The 23,818-nt window shown below is 36.2% G+C and overlaps 1 long non-coding RNA gene across 1 annotated transcript in view; it reads left to right on the top strand.

Annotated features, from left to right (window-relative positions):
- Positions 1-3,110: 3,110 nt before the first annotated feature.
- The window catches only part of LOC136717331 (uncharacterized), a 69,865-nt gene continuing 49,157 nt past the window's right edge, over positions 3,111-23,818 (top strand). The window contains exons 1-2 of the long non-coding RNA XR_010805219.1: positions 3,111-3,273; positions 5,882-5,985. This is a non-coding gene — a long non-coding RNA (uncharacterized LOC136717331). The remainder of the gene's footprint in view (positions 3,274-5,881; positions 5,986-23,818) is intronic.

Here is a 23,818-nt window from a genome sequence, read left to right on the forward strand (position 1 = left end):
CACATAATTTCAGTCGGGAACCCAGCTTGGTAGAAGCAATTTATCATGAGGCATTTATTTAGATTATTTTTTACTGCATGGCTGGATTTTCTTCCCTGCTACTTTTTTCTGCAATCCTTGCACAATTCTAGATGTACAGAAGAACAGCTTCAGTGATAAGAGCTGTTTCACTTCCCAAGAATTAGTATTTGGCAGGAAAAATAAAGCAGCAATAATGTTTTCTCCAGTTAAATCCATGGTAGCAGGGGAGATGAGCCATGGGCAGATACCAGGAGATTGAAATAAAGGTATAGAAATTATTACATCACAGCATTACTGCTGCAACAAGTTTTCAATATCAATCTTACTTTAGACTGTGTCTTGATAAACACTTTGTGTCACCTTTCCTTTCTCTCTCTCTCTTCCTGATTTGCACCATTGACTGGAATGGAACTTTTCTGTTTCAGGAAGAAGATGAGGTTCAGGTGTCAGGGACTTTTCATGGTAAGTCCTTGCAAAACACTGTTCACCCTAATGGTAACATCTTCAGATGTACTCAGATGGTAATTGCAGTTGCAATCTATGGTGGGTGTGGATATTATATTGCTAGCTGTCGAAGCAACAGTGAGAAAAACACTTGAACGTTCGTGGTCAAACTGAAGAGCCAGCATTTTAAACGTAACTGGGTGCATTTTCATGACACTTCTATCTGCCTGTTTCAGTTATTGGTTTTGCATCACTGTGTAAAAACCCTTCTTTCATCTTTGCTATTGGATGCCATCTACTCACATTTGAATTTGAGGGAAGACTTCTTTAGCTAACTTTAAAACTTTGCCTTTTTATTTCTTTCATTTATAATTGTTTTGAGCTTGAGTAAGTGTCGAGATTCTGGCGTGTGGAATTACCTGTAATTTATTTCCTGCCACACACATCAAGGTCAGAGACATCATAAATCCACACATATAAACAAGGCTCTTAATGGCATTCATGAAAACGTAATAAAAAATACAGTACGTTTGCACACAGAACCTCTGGAAACTTTTTAAAAGACCTGTGGCAATTTTGTTAGATCACGCATTCATACTACGGTATATAAAAACCCTAGAGGCACAATTTAATTCACAGAACTCTCTCATTAGTCACAAAGGTTATTGATTTTGACAGGTGGATGCTGCGCCTATAAATGTGTAAATGCATGGTGGCAGGAGGCAAGAGAAAAGATGCTGAAGCAGCTTTGTAGATACAGAGTGGCAAACTCAGGATCACCCAATCTTCACCCACACATGAATAAACTCTTCTGGCAGGGCTGAGTTAACCCCTGTGTGTACAATGGGAAATATAATATCCACCATTTGAAACTGGGTGCAGTGGAAAACTCGGTTTGCAGAGCTGATGTGAGCAGCAGCTTGAGAAAGAATAAGATAAAAAATACATGGCCAGTGCCCTGATTTCACATCTACAACCTTTCATCGGTCTGCAGTCATGAACAAGTGAACTGTCTGGGTAGAATCCGAAGCAAGCTGACAATGACACAAGGTTTTGACTCACGGTTTAATTCCTTACAGAGCTGGTTCTGTGCCACTCGATCACAAACATAATCTAGTACCTCCAAGGAGATAAGCAAGTCAGGCGCAGTTGCAAATGTACGAGTCTATAAATGCTGACGTATAAGGTTGAATTTTAAAAAATGACAGAATACATATACTATAACTATACAGTTGCACTACAGCTTTGTTGGTTGAAAAGGAATGAAGGTTGTGTACGGATATAGTTGACTGTGTGCCATGTGATATGAATTTCATTTATCTCATGCTGATTTTGGATTCCCCTCTTGCCAAGATATTCTGTGGTGAAACGAGGATGAGCCATGATGAAGTTATGCCAATAGAGTTCCTACTATATTCAAGAGCGGATCTGGGTTATAATTATGTTAAGCTGGGGATACAGTTAAGGAATGATTTTATTAGGTTGGAATACATTTTGCACTTGAATCAGTTTGAGAGTTCAGGGACAACACAAGGGTTAGCGTTAGATGTGAGGTGGAAAAAATAATCTGCAAGTAAACTTGAATATGCAAATTCATTAAATCATATAACAGATTTCACAGGGACCTGTAAATGTATTTCAGCCTTCAAGTGGGACAGCCCTTGTGTCACATGAAACCTCCCAGGACATATCAACCTTTTATTATATTGATAGAGTGAACTTTGTTTCAATGTATACATTAATTTGTGCAGTGTTGTACCATTAGCCAGATTCTATTTTATTTTAATTATCAATTTGAAGGATATACTTTTCCCGCTGCTTGATAAATTTGGGTTAGTGTCGAAAGGCAATTATGAAAATAAACTATAATAATTCCTTAGAATGTCACCCATTGCATTAAAGCTGAGAAAGTGTAAAATGTTGTTATTGTTAATAGTGAATTTCATGTGTTGCTTTGAATTTTTACACAGTATTGTGTATAGTGTGCTATCAGAAGCTTATAACCAAAATACAGGTGATGTAAAAGTTATATATATATATATATATATATATATATATATATATATATATATATATATATATATATATGAGTAAACTATCACACCATGGATTTACTGATTTGATCTGTCAGGCTTGCTCAACCCATCAACTGATCATAAATTAGGCCAGAGGAATCCTACATACATTAGAACAGCGGATCTCAAACTACAGACTACAGGTGGTCCATGATATGTGGGTTAAACTCCACAGAAAACCTAAAGCTGCAGATAGTGCAGATATTGAATAGCTGACAATGTTTATGTCAGCTAGGTTTGGGGTTCAGGATATTAATAGGGCTTATAATGGGGAGCTTGCTTTTTGGTATTATACAATGGTGTGTAGTTTCATCCATTCCACTTTGAAACATTATTTATTAAGGTAAAAGTGATTATTATCCTTGTATTAACTACATTTTCAACATTTAATTAATGAGCTGCCTGGACTTTTAAGTGCATTTGATCAGGAGCCTTAATTGACTGATTGACCAGCATAGGAATGTGCACATTTCCACTTCAGTGATTGGTTGGTCCATCAGGAGCTCACCTGGACAGACCCTGCACCATAAATAAGAGCTCCTGCAGACTTCTGTTTTTTGTTTGTGATTTGATGCACCACAGAGGGCTTAAGGGTGATTGCATCTTCTCTGCCATGCCAAAGTAGATAGTTCTGTGTAGAGTCTGTTTGCAGGTGGGCAAGCGGGCAAGCGGGCAAGCGGGCAAGCGGGCAGGCGGTCTCCTGTGTGTGCACTGCTTTTGTCTGCTCTATGAGGTGAGGAATTGAGCTTCAGTCTCCTCAAAAGGTTCAGTCCGAGGTTGAGGTGGAAAAAATAATCTGAGCAAAGCACTGAGGCAAAGTGTGCCTGAGCCAGGACCTGTCTTTTCTCTTGATGCGTTTTTTAGTTTTTAGTTTTTTTTTTTTTTCCTGCAGATATACATAGACCATGGTGTTGAATTCTTCATGTGTGAGTCGCTTTACACCTGTGTGCTCCCGTTTTGCTAAAATTAAAATCTTGCAATATAAGAAATCCTGGATGAGTAAGAATCTAAAATGCTCAAAATACTGAACATGATTAACTTCTGCATGCATTACCGAATGACAAATTATTTGATGTTCACAAAAGCATCGACACCATAATAACTGCTGTGAAGATTCAGTTTACAGATTAAAATCCCTAAAACCCATTTCATTCAATTATTCTTGATTAGTTAGAATACACATTTGTACATAGCCACTAGATGCAACAAGTTTGTTTATGTCCAGAGGGCCTATCCACATTGTATCTAATGATAGCCCAAACTTTGTTTAAACACTACACTAAGAATTGTATTAATAACAAAGGCCCTGTGTTAATAAAAGGTGTTTGTAGTGGGCATATATTTAATGCATCGTTCTATTCCCTGCTTGAGCACATAGGATTTATAAAATATGTAAATGTAATTTGAATTTAAAGAAGAATAATAATAAACACAGCCCCCATGCATTCACACTGCAGTTACACCCCAGCTATGATGATTCAAGTATATATTGGTTTAGTTAAATTTTTAATAGTAGCCCCAGGAGCAATAAGCAAATCCTCTAGCTCCCCTGGTTCATTTGAAATCAGCTTCACTGAGTCTGCTTTGCATGTCTGAATCCACAAAGCAACTCGAAGGGGACCCAGGAGGTGGGGGATTTATTGTTGCAATTCAGCACTCATCAAAAAAAAAAAAAAAAAAAAAAAAAAGACCAGCAAAGCAAACATCTTTTGTCATCATTAAATTAAAAAGAATCTGATTTTCTCAGCTTGTGAACTAGTGATGAGAAAAACCTAACTTTTACAATGAAGCGAGTGTAGCCATAATAGCAGAGGCAGTGCGTCTGAATAGGTAACTGAGGCACGGCTTCACTAAGAATTAACGGTTGAATTAGAATTCTAAAACGTTACAATAATAATATAATTAATATTCATATTTTTTTCTTTAATCCGATATGCAACAGAACATATTCTTTGTATAACATTGAAATCAGGCTTGTCAAACCCGGAAGTGCAGTGCCAGAGCACAGAGCGGAAGTTGAGGTTCGCTGAGGCTAGAAACAGGACATGAGGCTCTGGGCCTCACTAGGCCGTGTGCTCGCCAGTCCTGTATGAAGGGGCTGTCACAGGAACCACAGCCCCTCTGTGTCCCATAACTCTGTACAGTGCCAGCGGAAGTGGAGTTGAACTAACCTTAATTAAAAAGGAAAACATTCATGGTTTTAATGTGTTGATACTCTGCTACCAAACACAAACTTGCAGTCCTGCCTGCCTTACCTGTCAAAAAAGTCACCAGCCCCCACTCCATAATAGTAACCATAGTTTTATTATTATTATTATTATTAGTAGTAGTAGTAGTAGTAGTAGTAGTAGTAGTAGTAGTAGTAGTAGTAGTAGTAGTAATTGCAGAAAAAAATAAGTTATATTTTTATCAGTATGATATAGATTTTTTAAAGACATTACACACAAAAAAAAAATGTTGTGTCAATGCCGGAGTCGGGGAGCTGTTACGGTGGGAACAAGTTTGAGAGATTGTGTTATTCTGATTATTGGCATTCACTGTTGGTGATGACAGTGTTTGAGAAAGACATTGAGTTTTCACAGTTTGGCTTTTGCATTTTAAAAAGTGGATGAAGAGACAATGTTATTCCTGTGCAGAACTTGTAAGATTTTGTTTCAGCAAGATTCAAACATGCTTCTTCTGGAGCAAGTCATTCTACTGCTTATGTTTCTGTCTTTCTTGTGTTTTCTATTGTGAGAGTATATACACTCACCTAAAGGATTATTAGGAACACCATACTAATACTGTGTTTGACCCCCTTTCGCCTTCAGAACTGCCTTAATTCTACGTGGCATTGATTCAACAAGGTGCTGAAAGCATTCTTTAGAAATGTTGGCCCATATTGATAGGATAGCATCTTGCAGTTGATGGAGATTTGTGGGATGCACATCCAGGGCACGAAGCTCCCGTTCCACCACATCCCAAAGATGCTCTATTGGGTTGAGATCTGGTGACTGTGGGGGCCAGTTTAGTACAGTGAACTCATTGTCAAGTTCAAGAAATCAATTTGAATATCATTGGTTTTGCTGTATTTCTGTATGGAAAGACATTGTCAGTGAGATAGAACAGCGCGGGTTTGAAGGTCCGATGAAGAGAGATGTGTCTTTGTGAAGGAGGGCAGAATAAAACCTGCGCTGGAAGTTTTTAAGAAAGACAGGATACGAACAAGGTAGTTTCAGGTGTCCTGGTGTGGGGTACATAAATGGCTGACCGGTATTATTGTGACTAACAACTTATACTGCTGGTCATGTTTGCTTGTCAACCAAAATAACTGTTTGAACGAGTGTCTCTGCTTTGCACAGCTCATCACAGGAGCACAGAGCCAAGCGATGAGGTTTCACTGAATAATGGCATCACACCTTTTACTTCACAAAATAAAGACGAATTGACCTTCACTAGAAGTCAGGTAGGCATACTTTTTCTTTTGTAATGGAGCTATTTGCTAAATGTATTCCAACTTTTGTTGTTGTTGTTAAATGAATTCTGCTATGTTTAGGTTGTGTATGTATATTGTTATGTGTCCATGCAACAAATTAGTATAAATTGAATGTATATATACGTTGTTTTAGTCTCTATTTTTGTCCTTTTTTTTAAGCAAATCTGTAATCTTTGCTTAATGTGCTGGTGTTGCGTTTTTAAATTCATGCATATATTATGGCATTTATACTTCATATTAATAATAATATATTATTGTGATGTCAACTAACCTTAATTAAAAAGGAAAACATTCATGGTTTTAATGTGTTGATACTCTGCTACCAAACACAAACTTGCAGTCCTGCCTGCCTTACCTGTCAAAAAAGTCACCAGCCCCCACTGCATAATAGTAACCATAGTTTTATTATTATTATTATTATTAGTAGTAGTAGTAGTAGTAGTAGTAGTAGTAGTAGTAGTAGTAGTAGTAGTAGTAGTAATTGCAGAAAAAAATAAGTTATATTTTTATCAGTATGATATAGATTTTTTAAAGACATTACACACAAAAAAAATGTTGTGTCAATGCCGGAGTCGGGGAGCTGTTACGGTGGGAACAAGTTTGAGAGATTGTGTTATTCTGATTATTGGCATTCACTGTTGGTGATGACAGTGTTTGAGAAAGACATTGAGTTTTCACAGTTTGGCTTCTGCATTTTAAAAAGTGGATGAAGAGACAATGTTATTCCTGTGCAGAACTTGTAAGATTTTGTTTCAGCAAGATTCAAACATGCTTCTTCTGCAGCAAGTCATTCTACTGCTTATGTTTCTGTCTTTCTTGTGTTTTCTATTGTGAGAGTATATACACTCACCTAAAGGATTATTAGGAACACCATACTAATACTGTGTTTGACCCCCTTTCGCCTTCAGAACTGCCTTAATTCTACGTGGCATTGATTCAACAAGGTGCTGAAAGCATTCTTTAGAAATGTTGGCCCATATTGATAGGATAGCATCTTGCAGTTGATGGAGATTTGTGGGATGCACATCCAGGGCACGAAGCTCCCGTTCCACCACATCCCAAAGATGCTCTATTGGGTTGAGATCTGGTGACTGTGGGGGCCAGTTTAGTACAGTGAACTCATTGTCATGTTCAAGAAACCAATTTGAAATGATTCGACCTTTGTGACATGGTGCATTATCCTGCTGGAAGTAGCCATCAGAGGATGGGTACATGGTGGTCATAAAGGGATGGACATGGTCAGAAACAATGCTCAGGTAGGCCGTGGCATTTAAACGATGCCCAATTGGCACTAAGGGGCCTAAAGTGTGCCAAGAAAACATCCCCCACACCATTACACCACCACCACCAGCCTGCACAGTGGTAACAAGGCATGATGGATCCATGTTCTCATTCTGTTTACGCCAAATTCTGACTCTACCATCTGAATGTCTCAACAGAAATCAAGACTCATCAGACCAGGCAACATTTTTCCAGTCTTCAACTGTCCAATTTTGGTGAGCTTGTGCAAATTGTAGCCTCTTTTTCCTATTTGTAGTGGAGATGAGTGGTACCCGGTGGGGTCTTCTGCTGTTGTAGCCCATCCGCCTCAAGGTTGTACGTGTTGTGGCTTCACAAATGCTTTGCTGCATACCTCGGTTGTAACGAGTGGTTATTTCAGTCAAAGTTGCTTTTCTATCAGCTTGAATCAGTCGGCCCATTCTCCTCTGACCTCTAGCATCAACAAGGCATTTTCGCCCACAGGACTGCCGCATACTGGATGTTTTTCCCTTTTCACACCATTCTTTGTAAACCCTAGAAATGGTTGTGCGTGAAAATCCCAGTAACTGAGCAGATTGTGAAATACTCAGACCGGCCCGTCTGGCACCAAAAGCCATGCCACGCTCAAAATTGCTTAAATCACCTTTCTTTCCCATTCAGACATTCAGTTTGGAGTTCAGGAGATTGTCTTGACCAGGACCCTAAATGCATTGAAGCAACTGCCATGTGATTGGTTGGTTAGATAATTGCATTAATGAGAAATTGAACAGGTGTTCCTAATAATCCTTTAGGTGAGTGTAAGTATAGCGTCAGGGTTGGGGGAGTAACGGAATACAAGTAGCGGCGTTACGTAATCAGATTACAGACTTTTGATGCATGTATTCCGGTTACAGTTGCTCCTGTCAGACGGGCATTCTGATTACTTTTTTAAAAGTAAGAGATTACGGATTACTTATACATCATTTACATTAAAGTGTACAAGTGTAAGGAAATTGCGCGAATCTGAAGGGACCCACGTGTAGTATTTTTGCACCATTGTTTCTACGAGCGGCTGATTCGGCGCCATTACAACACGCAGCAGAATGGAAGTAACACACAGTTGTGCCACCATTGTGTGTTAACAGCGATTTAACTCGTTGAAATGCAGGCAAGTTTTCACTTTAAAAGAAAATGGAACAAAGTGCAAAATCTGTCCGCCACGGGACAATGTACTTCAAACCTAAAAAAACAAACATCTGGAGGTAAGATTGTATTTTTTGAATGTGTTCAGCCTTAATAGAATTATACTTGACATGCGAGTAGAAAATACGCATTTTAATAAAACGTCTAATAAATTCGTTTTAATAATTACATATTTTAATGAAAGCATAATAAGCAAAACGGCAACACAGGCATAGTATAACCAAAAGCGTTATCAGTAGTTTGCAGTAATACGTTATCCTACCCAAATTTAAGATAAATCCATGTACATTACAAATAGTTCCTGTGCATCCTAGCTGGTTCTGTGATATTAACAATAAAATACGTAATATAATACCAAAATAACAACATACAACATGTTAATAGTCTAAAACAAAGTAAATCACATAGACTGAATACACTCGTCCTATCCATTGTGCGTTCAGGGGATCCTCACGTCAAACCTTTAAACTTTTACAAACCGATAGATATCGCTTAAAAGAAGGTAAGACATCAATAATGTGTTAACTGCAGAAACAAGATGCATAACATTCATTGGTACTTAAAAAATACCGCCTTAATTGCATTGATTTCAATGTGTGTTTTTGGTGCTGGTGATTTGAAACTTGTGACTGCGTTTCTCATGGATAGAAAAATGCAGTGCATTTAAATCCCCTTTGTTGCATCGTGTATCTTCACAGATAGAACAAAATACACTAAAATAGACTTTGTAAGCATTTAACGTACTTACAATTTAGAGAAGATCCCTTTATGCGTGTCACATATCACTGATTAGCAGAAAACAATGTGCCTGCATTAAATGACAGTGAATGAGATGCACCTTTATCATTAACGCATTATTGATATGTCTGATTTATGTCGATTTGTAAAAATGTAGAGGGTATCAAAATGCAGTTTCACTTGTTTAAAAATGCATATACTACAACATGCAAAGTACAATATGCAAGAAAATTAAACATGGAAATCTTAATTACCATTTTAATTGTCTGTACTGTAGATAACAATAAACAATTTCAGTAGGTCATCCATATTAGAATGTGTAGTACATTTTGTTTCACTTCTTGAATTCAGCTGCTTTTGTTTTTTAATAAAGGGAAAAAAAGTAGTCCAAAAGTAATCTAAAAGTATTCTGACTTGGAGTAATGTGTTGGATTAGGTTACAGATTACTTTCAAAACAAGGTTATCAGTATTCTGTAATGGAATACTTTTTAAAAGTAATCCTCCCAGCCCTGTATAGTGTACACTCAGCATTTAAGCATATTACATTTGAACCTCCTTGAAGTGATACACTGGGATATCCTCTGTCTTTGGTGTGTATTGTAATACATATTTATTTCTGGCATGATCCTAATTGAAACTACAACTCTTTGTTTTTCAACATATCTCCATTTTCTAACAAGAGTAAATTAGTAAATGCACTAATTATAATAGCATGCTTCAATTCACAATTGCGTTATTGCATGAAGGTTCATTTTCGTCTTCTATTGAAGGAACTGATACTGTTCCCCCAGCATTTGGACTGATATAATTAGTGCAGTGTTTGGCCATTGCTTGCATATTAGGATCAATTTGCTTACAATTAACAAGCACATACTGGTTTTGGGTAACCAGCCATATGTATGTCGTCCTCTTTTAATATAACAGATCCGACAGGGAGAGTGCCTGAATGTTTAAGACTGCCAGGGGGGGAAAATGTTATTCTCTGGAGCATTTTTAAAGGATTTTCAAGTTTTGCAAGCCAACTGCCACCAGCGTCAGGGCTACAAAACAAAATGACTAAGAGTGAGTGGATGAGGAATGACTGTTACTGACATTAACTGGAAGAACTTCACTGTGGCTTTGTGAAAATGTGTAGTTTTAGACAATGGCCTCTGAGACCTACCATAAATCTACTCTGAGGACATATTTAGAAACCGTTATGTTTCTAAGTAATGCTTTATAGCTTTATGTCTCTCCTGAAACTTTGGTGGTTTAAAACTGTGGTTTCAAGCCCATTTGAATTTGTGCTAACTCAGCTATATTTGACTTAATATTGCTTCACATCAAAGAATGAAATCTAAACAATTGGCAATGCAGTCAAAGGGAAAACTTTATATTTCCATCAAAGGCCAAGTGTTCTGTCCTTACAAGAAATTCAATACAGTATGTTAACCTTGAATAACAATGGCAGTTACTAAATAATAGTGTTTTGTTGTGTTTGTTACTTCTTATTTGTATCTGTTGTCATGTTCTTGGGATTCATATGTTTTAACGCATATTATTGGTTTTATCTGTGCTATTGTTTGTTTTGTGCCTCATTTCTATATAACCAAGGTATATTTAATTATGTCACCACCATTGTATGAAACCCAGCTCGAGGTTCTTATATATTTATTTTGAGTGTGTGAAATAACATTCATTTAAAAACTTTATTTTACAAATGAAGTGTAGATTCTGCCAGTTATCAGTTGGAATTATGCCCCAAAAAGCACATTATTTGCCAAGTTAATATGAATAATTATCATTCATTGAAAAAAATGAGAGAGAGAGAGAACTACATTAAATCAGACTTTTAGGAATTATTTTAACCATGATTTTGTTTCTTTTTACTTGTATTCTTAAATAAATTATAGTTTCACGGCAGGGGATGTAAATGCATGACATAATCTGTCAGACCAATGTTAGATTTAAAAAGGAAAATAAAGGTGTACAATTACAACAGACTTTATGGGCGAAGATAAGATTAAATTGGGATTTTGCTAGTGCCCATTAAACTTTAAGACTGTAAGTGGCCATACTTCAAACTGGAATGTCTGGGAGACAAAGGTACTCAAAGATAACAACTTTGATTAAAATTACTCGAGTGTCTTGGTCTCTTTCTGAAGAGCACTTGTTCCAGTCTCAGCTACTACAAAACATGAAACATTGCTGTGAATTTAACAGATATAGTCTTATTCATCTGCATACTTAAAAAAAAAATTGAAAATAAAATTGCAGAATACATACAATAAACTGTATATCCAATGCCACAAAAGCTATGGTGCCTTCTGCTCTTTTTCAGATTACTGTGGGGGGTTCATTATATTATTATTACTTGAATGCAATGTACTGTATATTTTGAAATATGTTTAGTCATTATGGAATACATTCAATTTAATTTAAAGTTATTTTATAAACTGGAGTCGCTACCCGAGTATTTTACTTTTCTCTATTATGAAAAGACATTCATTTTATTAATCATAAGTGTTCACCGTAAAAGCTGTTCATGATTTGCCGCTGTTTGTTCGTCTGTTCACCATTAGCACAGTTTTTGAATACTTGGACCTCCTTCACCTATTTTCATTTTATTACCAGTACACAGTGAGAGTCATCCATTCCTCTATTTTCAATAACTGCTTTATCTAGTACAGGTTTACAAGGAACCGGAGCCTAACCTGGCAAACATGGGGCACAAGGCAGTCCATCACAGCTGATTGTAAATTCAGCTCTGTAACTTCATGTGTCCTTCAGGGATCTATTTGGGGTTCTTTATTAACAAAACTTGCTACCCTTCGGTTGCATTGTTTGCCTACATGGTGTGGGATTCCATTACTCTGCCAATGACACATGCATTTAGCTGTGTACTAAGTCTCACTTGACTTAAGCTTTTATAATAAGGAAGGAGACAATGATCTCTGTGCTCCTTGAAGACATGGTTGAGTTACTGGCAGGCAGCTGGTGTGAATGGCTCATGCCCTCTTTCCTTTGCCCTGTTCTAATACAATCCCCACATCCTTGTATTTCATTCAGTGCTTCAATGTTAAACTGACCAATTATGATCTTGCACATTTTTACATGATGTAGTACACAATTTGTCCTGAAACAATGTCTAACCCTACTGTCTACATGTGTGTGGTAAAGGAGAACAGTCATTTAGATCTCCTGTGTTTGTGGTGTCTCTACACACTACATTACAAGGCATATTCACAGCCTTTGATATTTTTTATACCCATCCCCTGATCTATGCCTTTCAACAACTTTGTCCCGGAGTTCATTTTAAAGGTCCTTGGTGCTCGTGGTTTAATTTTTGCTTTGCAATGCACTACACAGCAGAGGGAACCTACAGGAAGTGCCGAATTTATCCTGAAATCATGTGAATCACTACATTTTAATATAGGTGGAGGCCACTTGTTTTTTTTTTTTTGCAGGAGGTTACTTACACCTGAACAAATTTAGGATTGCTATTACAAGAGAGGTATACACTTATTCAACCAAACTATTTCAGTTCTTATTTTTAATAGATTTTCTACAAATCTCTAGAATATTTGTTTCACTTGGAAGTTGTAGGGTAGGATGTATATATATATTTTTGAAGTAATTTGCAATTTAATTCCAGGCTTTAAGGAAACAACAGGTGCACATATACTTATATATATACTTATATACTTATATATATACTATATAGGCACTATATACAGCGTATTTAATATATATGTACTAGAACTGACACAACATTGGTGGAATATTTCTGTATCCATAGCAAAATGTCAACAATAATTTGTTTCTGGAGGGACATTATAGCCTGAGGAACACTCGGTTTAGATTACCTTCTTCTCTTAGACATTATGTGTCAGAATACATTATGAAACACATATGGCCATTTTACAGAGGATTTGACACAAACAAAAGACATGATTTCAACTGTTAATGCTTAAAGATCATGGTTATGTAAAGCGTTTTTATATTTCCAATTTGTCGCGTTTTGTCCAATAAGTTATACACTATAACATCTAGGAGAGTAGACAGTATTGATCCAAATGTATGTGGACATAGCTAAGGAAAAATGGACACTGCCAATGTCTTTACACTGACTAGGGAAATAATAATGCTGTCTGATAGAATTTAAATACAGCAAGTTACTAGCGCACACACACAAACCCACTGGGCACACAACGTTATAATGACGGCATTTTATGGTTGTATTTGTATGTCAGGCAACCAAAATATAGCCAGCCCACAATGTCTAAAGGTGATGTCTATCTTTGTCGTCATTTATTGGTTATATTTTAGTCTAATTTAGACAACTGACATACACAATCTTGGAGGCGTCTGTTGTTAGGACATCCTCGCACTCATCGCACATTACTGTCAGACAGCACAGCTATAAACCAGTTCAATCAGCCACTCAGTGTTATGGGGAATATAAACAATTCGGACATATTTCACAGTTTTGCATGCCAAGTGTTTTAATTATTTACCAATTACTAATACTTTTACCTGTAACGGCTGACTTTTCATGTTTTTGATTGGCAAATTTTCCAATGATAAACTGCCAACTTAGCCAATCAAAATTCGGCGGTTTCAGGTGAACCTGAACATCGTGGAATGATGTCAGATTCTAACATTATTCTAACGTCAATCCAACTTTCATATACAGCCATTATATGACCAAAATCTGATGTTGGATTCTGACGTCTATGCAACATTATTCCAACTAACTGTGCCAGCTGGGAAGTGTTATAAAGATGTAATATAGGCTATATATCTCTGCACCTGTGACACTGGGAGTTCTGGAATATTCCCCCTAATGTTTCTGCGTCTTGACTGGTTACATTGCACTACTTCCTGTTAGGCAATTAGATTGTCCCTTCCAGACCTGAAGGCGTATATGGAAGGAAATGTGCAGGGAGGATGAAATGGCAGTCCTGAATGTAAAGGATCTGAGGATAAAAGGCAGGTGAAGGATGCAATATTAATGGATTCCACAAGAGGACTGCACCACTAATTGGGAAACAAAGCAGAAGAGGGTGAATGTTGGGGTCACATGATACTGTGAAAGTGACCCTATTACCATTCAGACCACAGGCCAAGGTCTAAGCTCATGAAATTGTATTTAATAATGGATGATGAAAGATAATGGATGGTTATTTTTACTAAATTTAAGATTTTTTAAAACAGCAACTTGTACTTAAATTGTTATTGTTATGATTATGATCATGATTAGGTAGTCAAGGACTGAATTCAGTACCTATTGTTGTTGTTCTGATTATTATTGCTTTTATGTTTAATTATTCTGCTCATGTTACATTTTTTGATAAACTTACTTCCGCTGATTTCTTTAAATAGTTTTGTCTGATTCAAACAAAGCTCTACATGCTTAGCTAGGTCATGCTATCTCTTAACATTGTTCATTTGAACTCACTGAAATAAAAAATGTGGGTGCTTTTGGTAATCAAATTTCAGCCTTGCTCTATGTGTTTGTTCCTGATGGCTCTGTTGTGGCTCTGGCTCCAAACCCATCCCAAGAGTAATAAAGACATTAACATTTCTACTGAAAAATAAGAATCAAAGGAGTCTGTGCATCAATACAAGCTTTCTCACTGAAAGTTTTATTGTCAAGCTTATATGCGGCGAGTGTGCTGGTGAATGGGCACATTGGTGCCACGCAAATATGTAAAGGTAAGTAGGCTGGGAAACACTGGTGTACCGTAAAATGCAATACACTATTGGGACCACCCAGCTGACATATATTGCTAGGTCATAGATAATGATGCTTGCAGTTATATTTATAACTATTAGAATTATCATTGCACAGTTATCGTTTGTGTATAGAACAGCAGTAGTACAGTATTCTTTGTCTTTGTACATATAAACATAGACAACAGATTTGCTGACAGCTGACTAGCTTTCGAATACACAGAAACAAAGTCTATTTGCAGCCAGATGAAAAGCATTCACTCTTTTAATAATAATTAAAATAAACATTAGCAGTCTTTAATCAATTATATACATATAACCAGTGCTTAATTAAGGCTTTCTTCAAATTCATTGTCAGCATTAAATTAGAATCATAATGTTCTGCGCAGTTTAGCCTAAGAGTCTGAAGCATTTGCTCGGCTTTCAGCTATTTTCTCCGCTAAAGAGTTGCTGAGGGATTATATAATTACCCCATGTCTGAAGCTCTCTGGTCCTAATCATCATGAGAATGGGAACTGACAGGCCAGCTCTGATTGAGGAGCCAAGCAGCTTGATAAGATGAGCCCTAAGTAGGCAGAGCGCTGAGCCAGGAGACCTTGTTATCCAACCCTCTCGGATCGATTAGAAATAACAATTCCAAGCATTTCATTCTTCTCCGGATATCAAATGGGCAGCCGGACCTCATAAGCGGGATGAATCATTCAATATGGCCACAGCAGCACAGCCCGTGTGAACTTGCCATTCTTGCTCTGTCAAATGTGGTCTGTACCATTTTTGAAAATCTAAATGGATTTTTTGCGGTCGGGGAACAAGTGATTTGTTTTGCGGCTCATCTTTTGGAGTAAGAATGTGCTGGGAGATGTTGGCGTGTTTGCCCAGGAACTCTCATTTCACAGAGAGAGAACACACCTGTAATTTCACCTGCTAGACTCGTAATGGAATTCATAGATTGCTTCTTTCTCTCTTAAGTGTCTTGAACATTTTTTTTATTTCACAAAATAATGTAAAAGGCTGGAAGTTGAAGTGGCAGAGCAGTATATAGTTATGCTTATGGTTTAGGAAGGTTATAGACAAGGACTTCAAGATAGAAGGAAGGAGATCCTTTGGCATTCATTGTAAACTACTTCAAAATCTATACAGGCTTCTCAAACATAGCTGTAATATTGCTCAATATAAATAAAAATATTGCAAAAACTATTATTGTGGGGGAATTTGCATTGTAAATGCTTGTTCAAATTGTTGCATCAATAAAACTCTGCTCTCCCCATTCAGTTTACTTAAAGCAACAGCACCATAGTTCTGCTTGAGAGACTTTCAAATATTAACAGAAATAAAAGTAAACAGTCATATTGAATAGAAGACCCTTATGACAAGTTAAACAACAGTAATAGATACAGGTATGTAGGCTTTTTATTTGCATAAAAATATATACTTAAGCAATTTGACTTTTTCTCATAAGGAAAATAAATATATCCTTATAGTGTAAGCACATGAGTTAGATTTCAGGCCATTTCTGTTATAATATATATATTTTTGCCATTATATTTAATTATACTTGTTTTATAAATCCATCAGCCTTAACTAGAAAAGTCTTACCTCAATTATAAAAAATGTAATTAGCTTTTCCTTCCCTAGAGGGCTAAGACAGGTGAGTATTAAGGTACAGTTCTTGGCTTAGACAGGTCATTCTTCATTAATGCAAATATTTTACCCCAAGGACATCAAGCAATGCATGATGTTTTGCCGTCACACTAAAAGCCCCTTACATAAAACCTTTCTTTTGTGAAAACATTTTACTGCAAAGCACTGCCAGGACTTGAGCGCTTGCACATAAACACATTAACATGCAAGAGAATGCAATTTTCTAAGTAGGAGTGGGTGTATCTTAGTTGGAGCATCATTATTTAAATAGTTAATGGTCCACTGTCCAGAATATTCCTGCTATGACTATCCTTTGTAATAACCCTTTGAAAAATGACATTCATGGGCTGAAATTCATGGAAGGAATTGTCTGAGATGATGACATTGTTCAAACACAATATCCAATATTCAAAGCATTTCAACCAATTAAGTCACCACAAGTGCACAAAGTTGGTGGTTTTGCAATTACATCTCCCTGTAGTTGTTTTTTTAATAGCTGAAATATATATTATAAATGATTGTCTTAAATGGTATCTGGAAGGTTTAGAATTCAAAGTGTGAGTTCAAAACTGGAAGGTATTTCTCTGTTTAATCTACATTGTTATTTGTACACTGTTATTCCAAAAACAATCACTCACCAAGTTTAATATCTTTCTTGCAGAATCAAATCAACACTGTGGGCTTGATTAGACTTAAACGGCAACATTTTTAAACTCGCACCGAGCTGTGTTTTAGTTATTCAGTTGGATGTAAGCTTTACTGCTAAATTTATTTTACATTTTCTAGCTTTTATTCAGGGCTCATCGAACTAGCAGTTAAACTTGCTGTGATGAGCTTGGCTGTACACTAATCAGAGTTTCAAAAAGAAAGTACCAATTGAGAATGTTATTTCTGTATATATTCCCACTGAGTTAAATTGTACCTTATATATTTGACTGTTATCTGAGACCACTCTGCGCAATAACTTAAAGAACAGAAATGGCGGGGTTTATTGTCTGCAGCCGGACTGATTAACGTGGAAAAAAAGAGACATTTTAATTAAGTGTAAATCATGCTGATATTATATAGGTCCCTTAGTGTACTGTAGCTTAATAAAGTTTTCAAATTCCCAAACTAACACAATATAACGACAGTGGGATAGTTGAAGATTAAAAAATAAAATGTTTAAATGAAAGTCAAGGAATGACTGTTAAATTAAATTCCAAATGTTGCTCAAGTATATATGCACAGATAAGAAGTCATATTCCCTTTGATCAGGTTTCCAGATTAGAAGCTGTCTTGAGGAGAAACTAGTCCAACTTCATCCTTGCATTTTTAACCAAGGGTTTTTATTTCTGAAGCAGCATTGATGCACTTGAATGGTTTCACAGTTTGCCCTGGTCTTGCTTGTTACAGATTTTTCAGAATGTTCTTTTACACTTCATTTAAACAGTGCTGCTCTACATGCAGTTGCATAAGTGAAAGAGAAAGAAAGACTTCAGAAGAAATATTCAGGATAAAATGTCCTTCAACACCAAATGGTCATAAATGGATATGTTGCCGTCTTTAAATGGTTCCCTGAGGGGGGTTTGTGGGGGGAGGGGGGTAAGGGAAATTGAAAATGGTCTGAATTAAATTGTATTTAAGACACCAGCAGGCCTTTTCCTAGAATATTTGTAGAATGAAAAAAAATATTTTGAACCAGATAATTTTTTTAATTAGACAAAATGGTTAACATATTGTGGAGGTAATAACTTTTCACTTCAAATATAAGAACATATTATCTGATATCAGAATAGCAAATTTTTAATTATCTTGCTTAGATATAGTATCTTGTTTTAAAGGATTGGGTAAGTGGGTACGTTTCTGTAACCACCAGAAACACAAACCCCGCTACCAGGAATGAGAGGTTGACGGAATGAGGTTATTAAAATGAGATTATTTTGCCTAAATTAAGTGACAAAAAGCTGTTTAAGTTGTGCATTTAAAAAAATCTTATGATAATTATCCCATTTGCAGTTATTATAAATAATGCTATAATTTACTAATTGTATGCACTTTTTCTTTTTTAATTTTTGTTTAACAGTGCACTGCTCCAAGTAAAGCTTATCAGCAGTGAAATGAAAGCCTCAGATGACTGAAATGCTTGCTGTTACTGCAGGAGAAAAATATGACTTTGAAACCTAAGCTGAACAATACAGAAATGTGAATGTAACCAAACCAAACAGAGTTAATTCTGTCTTTGTTTAATTTCTGATTATAAATATATTGCCCATTTATTGCTGGAGGAATGCACCTAACCCAATCAGTCACCATCTGGCCTTCACCTTTCACCTGCTCAATAGCAGTTACTGTGGCATAATGAGGGAAATAAACCCCTGCCATCTTGCCAGTGAGGACAGATGCCAAGTTAACGCTTCCTGTGAAACTCAAGCCAAGAAGAGCAGCTTGATGTTCTTCTGGGCACATGGCTCCCTTGTCACATTTCCAACACCAACACTTCACACGCAAAAACACACACACACATGTGCGTGCGCCTAGACTTGGGGCAAATGATCCATCAGGGTTTAGTCTAGGGTCTGTGTTCTTTGTGGGGCACCTGGTGTCACCACAGATGGTGGATTAGGCTTCTATCTCTCAAATTCCTAGCTGAATTTGAACAGTCTAACTAAAGGGTCTAGAGATATCCTTTATTTTTCTGGGGGTATTTAGCCAGTAGTGGATATGCTGAGTGACAACATGAGGTTTCCAACCATAATACCGACATAATGAAGGTGTTCAGATCCACCCATTCATGTTAGGGTCTTGCTTATGTGAATAAATTGAATATAGTATGGAAACACACTGGTATATCCAAATATTGAACTATGCATTTTTTGTTTAACAGTGCTAAAGCATTTGCTGATGGACCAAGATGCTTGAGGGAATTACAGATTTCATGACCAGGTTACAGATTAACTCAATTGTTAACCAATGTTTGTAAAAGCCTCAAAAATAAAGCATTTCAATTACACTTTTCTAAGGCTAACTAATACAACCAGAAAGTAACAAAGTGTGAGAATGTTTTATTCATGTAACTCTAAACACAAAGTAAACTTTTAGTGTAGTCTAGTGTACTAAGCCAAATAAAGCATGCTATACATCACCCACTTATTAGCTACAGTGATACAATTGTTTTTTACCACAGGTGAGTTACACAGAAATAAGTTACCTATTTAATTCAAAATTAATGAGCACAATAAGGAACCCAGAATGGTTATCTTGTTTAATAGCTTTACTTGGCTGCTTTACAAACCTTTTTAAAACTTTATGATGCAGTATATTCATGAATGTGGTTTATTAGTATGCATTGCATCTTATTTATAAGACACAGAAGTTGTAAATAGTAAAAAAACTAATGGAGCTGAGGCTGTTACAGACCCAAGAACATTGCTGTGCATATATAGACAGTAACTCATGATACTAGAATTGCTAGTATGAATTGCATTTAATACAACAGATTGTATACAGTTTAATGCAAATTAGCTTGGGAATAAAAAATAAACTGTTTTGAATTGATATAGAGTGCTAACTATGAGTTTACTCCTTAAACTAAGGTTTCCTGCAACAACCATTAATCTTTGAGTGGCTTCATGCTGAGGCACAGACAAAGCCCTGGCTATGAGAAGATCACGATCATCTGGATACAGATGCAGACAGGTCTGTGTTTCTCTCAGAGCCATTGTGAAATGAATAGTCTACAAATCATTGCTGAAAGTGTCTACACAGTAACAGTAAATCAGGCCACCTCAGTTATTTATTATAGACATGCAGAATACACCTGCTGTTTCCCTTGAATGGTTCAGTTTTATGCCAGTCAAAGAACCTCTAATTTAAGCCCATACTAATTACTATTCTCTACAGTTTTGGTAGTGTAATTTCTTTACATGGTGACATTGCTAGATTAGCTTGCCATCTAGCTGTGATGTTTGGTATAGAATAAGATGATCTACATTATTGCCCAATTTATATGCTATAAAAGGTTTGGGGAATTACAGGCTTTTCTTTATGTTTTATGAAAATAAAATCTATCAAATTTAAATATAAATCAGGAAAGGAAAATTGAATTCCTGTGTTTATGACCAATTTGAAATGGGCTCTTAAAAAACAATATTTGTCTTTTGAAACACTGATGACTGTCAAAGATTTTCCAAGTCATAGTTTTTATTGCCAGGAAATTGTAACGTGTACAAACTGCTGTAATTCCAAAGATACTTAACTATGCCTATAGGAAAAGCTTTATATTGTTATAGATTAACTATATATATGTCCTGCCAATCGACATATTTTCCTGGATGCTCAAGGAGTTTTCTACAATCATTGATGTTAAACAAATATGTATATAAATCTTTTATTTTTCTTCTTAGAATCTTTGACTGAAACCTATTAAGAAACATTTGTGTTTTATTACAGTAGAATTAAGGCCATGTATTGTCTTCAGGAATGCTAAAGCTGCTAGCTAGAATCAAATAAAATATTAGCACAGGAAATTAGATAAATAAATTAGTGTCACTTTTAGATGTTAACAGCTATTTGGTGTGGCTATCCGTTTACCCAAATTAAAACATCTCAAAAGCATACCTATCAATCAAAATCATGAAAATTTACAATGGAAGGTGAGGAGTTAATGCTCAAACAATGAATTTGTAGTGAGAAAAACAAATTCAAAAAGTATTAGCATAATCTATTTTCACTTTTTTAAAGAGACAAGCTGGTGGTACTTGGTTGTTCATTCAGGCATTTGAGACAGATTGTCATTGGAGTTGAATTCCAGCAGTTACATTAACCATTACTAAGTCAAAAACAGAAGATTTTTTCTTTTATAGTATATAATATTTGCAGTCCTTTCTTCTGTAGAGGCTACCACATTCATACTACAGGCTGCTGTAGGAGATGGCGTACATAGAAGCTCATATGGGTTTTCATTAATATATCATTCGAAAGCCTATAAAAATACCTTCAAGGGCACTTTACCTTCATATGCTTATCAGTCAATCCACTTTATTCTACCTAAAATATTAACACATTGACCACAGATATGTCTAGTGTATATATTTAGTATGTTCTACTTAATTAACTTTCCCCAGTTACTATCTAGATGAGAATTTAAATGTTGTACAGCAGATGAAAGGAAGGTTAGCGACATGACAGTGTAAATCCCAAAGGAAACAATGTGCCATCTTCTAAAAGTCAAGCAATGCAGGTTAATTACTGAGATTCTTTGCCACTCAACCGGGCTTCATTGATTGATTTAATTGCTTTATTACTGCATTCTTAATTAATTGCTTCCATTTAGTTTTAAATTAATTGTCTGGACATGCTTTCGCTGTGTGTTATAGTCCCTTTCTAATACTCGGTTGCTTTTCATCCACTCCAGCTAGTAGATTGTTGGATAAACACTTTCTTACCTCCGGGTAGTCAGCAATGTTTACTTCCTGATATCACTGTTTATATACCATCCAAGTTTTTTTTTTTTTTTTTTTTTATTCTTGCTTACTGGCATCTTAAAAAAAGGCAAGTATGTGGACTTGCAAGCAAAATAGTTACAGAATAAATATAAAATAATTTCAGAAATAAAGACTTTTACTCAAGCAGTAGAATGCATGACTTTTCGAACTAGTGTTGAGAGTAAGGTAGCATACACACTCTTGTATGTGTTGATGTGTGTTTGTATTTATTAATTTATTGTTATTACCCACCAATTTCACATTACAAAACCTGTGATTTCATGCTGTTTTTGCTTTGCCAAAGGTTTCTGTGATTTCCCATTGGCAGAAGGGTTAAAGTTTTGATTTTACACAGGCCATTGTTTCTCTTTTTTAAGAGTTAAAAGTCATTGTGCAAAAAGCAGAACTTCAAAATCTTCCCACAATCTTTAATGAATGGAAACTGAAATTAACAGGTCCAATTTTGTGCATAAAAAATCTCCTATGGCCTTCGGGTGTAGATTCAGAGAAAGACCATTCCTTTCAACTATAGAAAGTAGAAATGTGATCAGCTATAGTTATTGTCCAATTTAACTTTTGGTTGACTGAAATTAACACCTGGTTTGTATACATTTATTTATTTTATTTATTTATTTATTTATTTATTTATATAGTTGACAGAAGGTCATTTGTATGGAGCAGGAAAGTCAGGGCAATTGCTACTGTCAGCTTTTCCAAACAGTCTGGGGCTCTTGAGACCAGATCTTAACATGAACATTTGGTCCCTGTGCTTCAAAGGGGGCATTGTAGCATTGGAAATAGTCCAGCGAAAAGCAATTAGACTAATCCTGGGCTAAGTGGCTGATTTATATGGATAGGCAGAGAACGCCGAACTTCTTTAGCTTAGAAAGAAACGGCATGTTTTATTCACCGAGTTTATTTATGTTTTGTTTTGTGATTTAAACGCTGAATTAGGGAGATAGTTAACTCCAGTCACTTCTTAACATCCAGCTTCTCAAGTGTATGAACTTGAAAGTAAAGTGGATGAAGCCACAGAACAGAAGGTCAGAAATGTGTGTGGAATGTGAATGCATATGATTCGGGGGCTCAGTTAAGACTGGCATGGGTAAATGTCTATGATAGCTCGTCACACTGGATCCAGAAGCTTCAGTGACGGAAATGGATGACTGTTGTGAAAGTCTTTCAGACATTCTCATGCGTTTAGAGCGTTGCCAGGCTTTAAACCACAGTCTGTTGAATTAACCAATGCCAACCCAGCGGAACTACTGTGAATGACAATTCCTTTTACATATTTGTCAAAGAAGGCACACCTAAGTCAAGAAAGAAAAGAAAAGAGAGATATGATATCATCCAGTAGCTTGCTGACACAGAAAACCAATCAATTGCCACATGATTCCAGGAATTTCAAGTGAGGTTCCTCATACTTTATTGGTTTCCCACTCCTAGAGTTATTGTGGAATAGACTAGAAAATCAACTTAATACCACTTCATGGCACTTGTGTACTCTGGGCCCCAGTGTGAAAGGTCAGTTTCTTATCAAGATGATCAAATGATGATATACCCAAGCATACCCAAGTCTCCATCTTGTGTACTGTGCAGCATTGGCACCAGATTTGTGAGAAGTGAATTTACTAGTGCTGTACAACCTTAATTTAGACCAATATTAATGGGGAATTAACTATATAAGACATCAGGAGAAGTACATTATAAATTACCTTAGGAGAATAATGATTTTTCAAAAGACTTTGTGTGACATTAAAATTCATTCTTAAGGTGACATAAATGCCAATCAGCCAGGCAT

Source organism: Amia ocellicauda, chromosome 21 (assembly GCF_036373705.1).
Source record: "Amia ocellicauda isolate fAmiCal2 chromosome 21, fAmiCal2.hap1, whole genome shotgun sequence".
In the NCBI taxonomy this organism is placed as follows: Eukaryota; Metazoa; Chordata; class Actinopteri; order Amiiformes; family Amiidae; genus Amia; species Amia ocellicauda.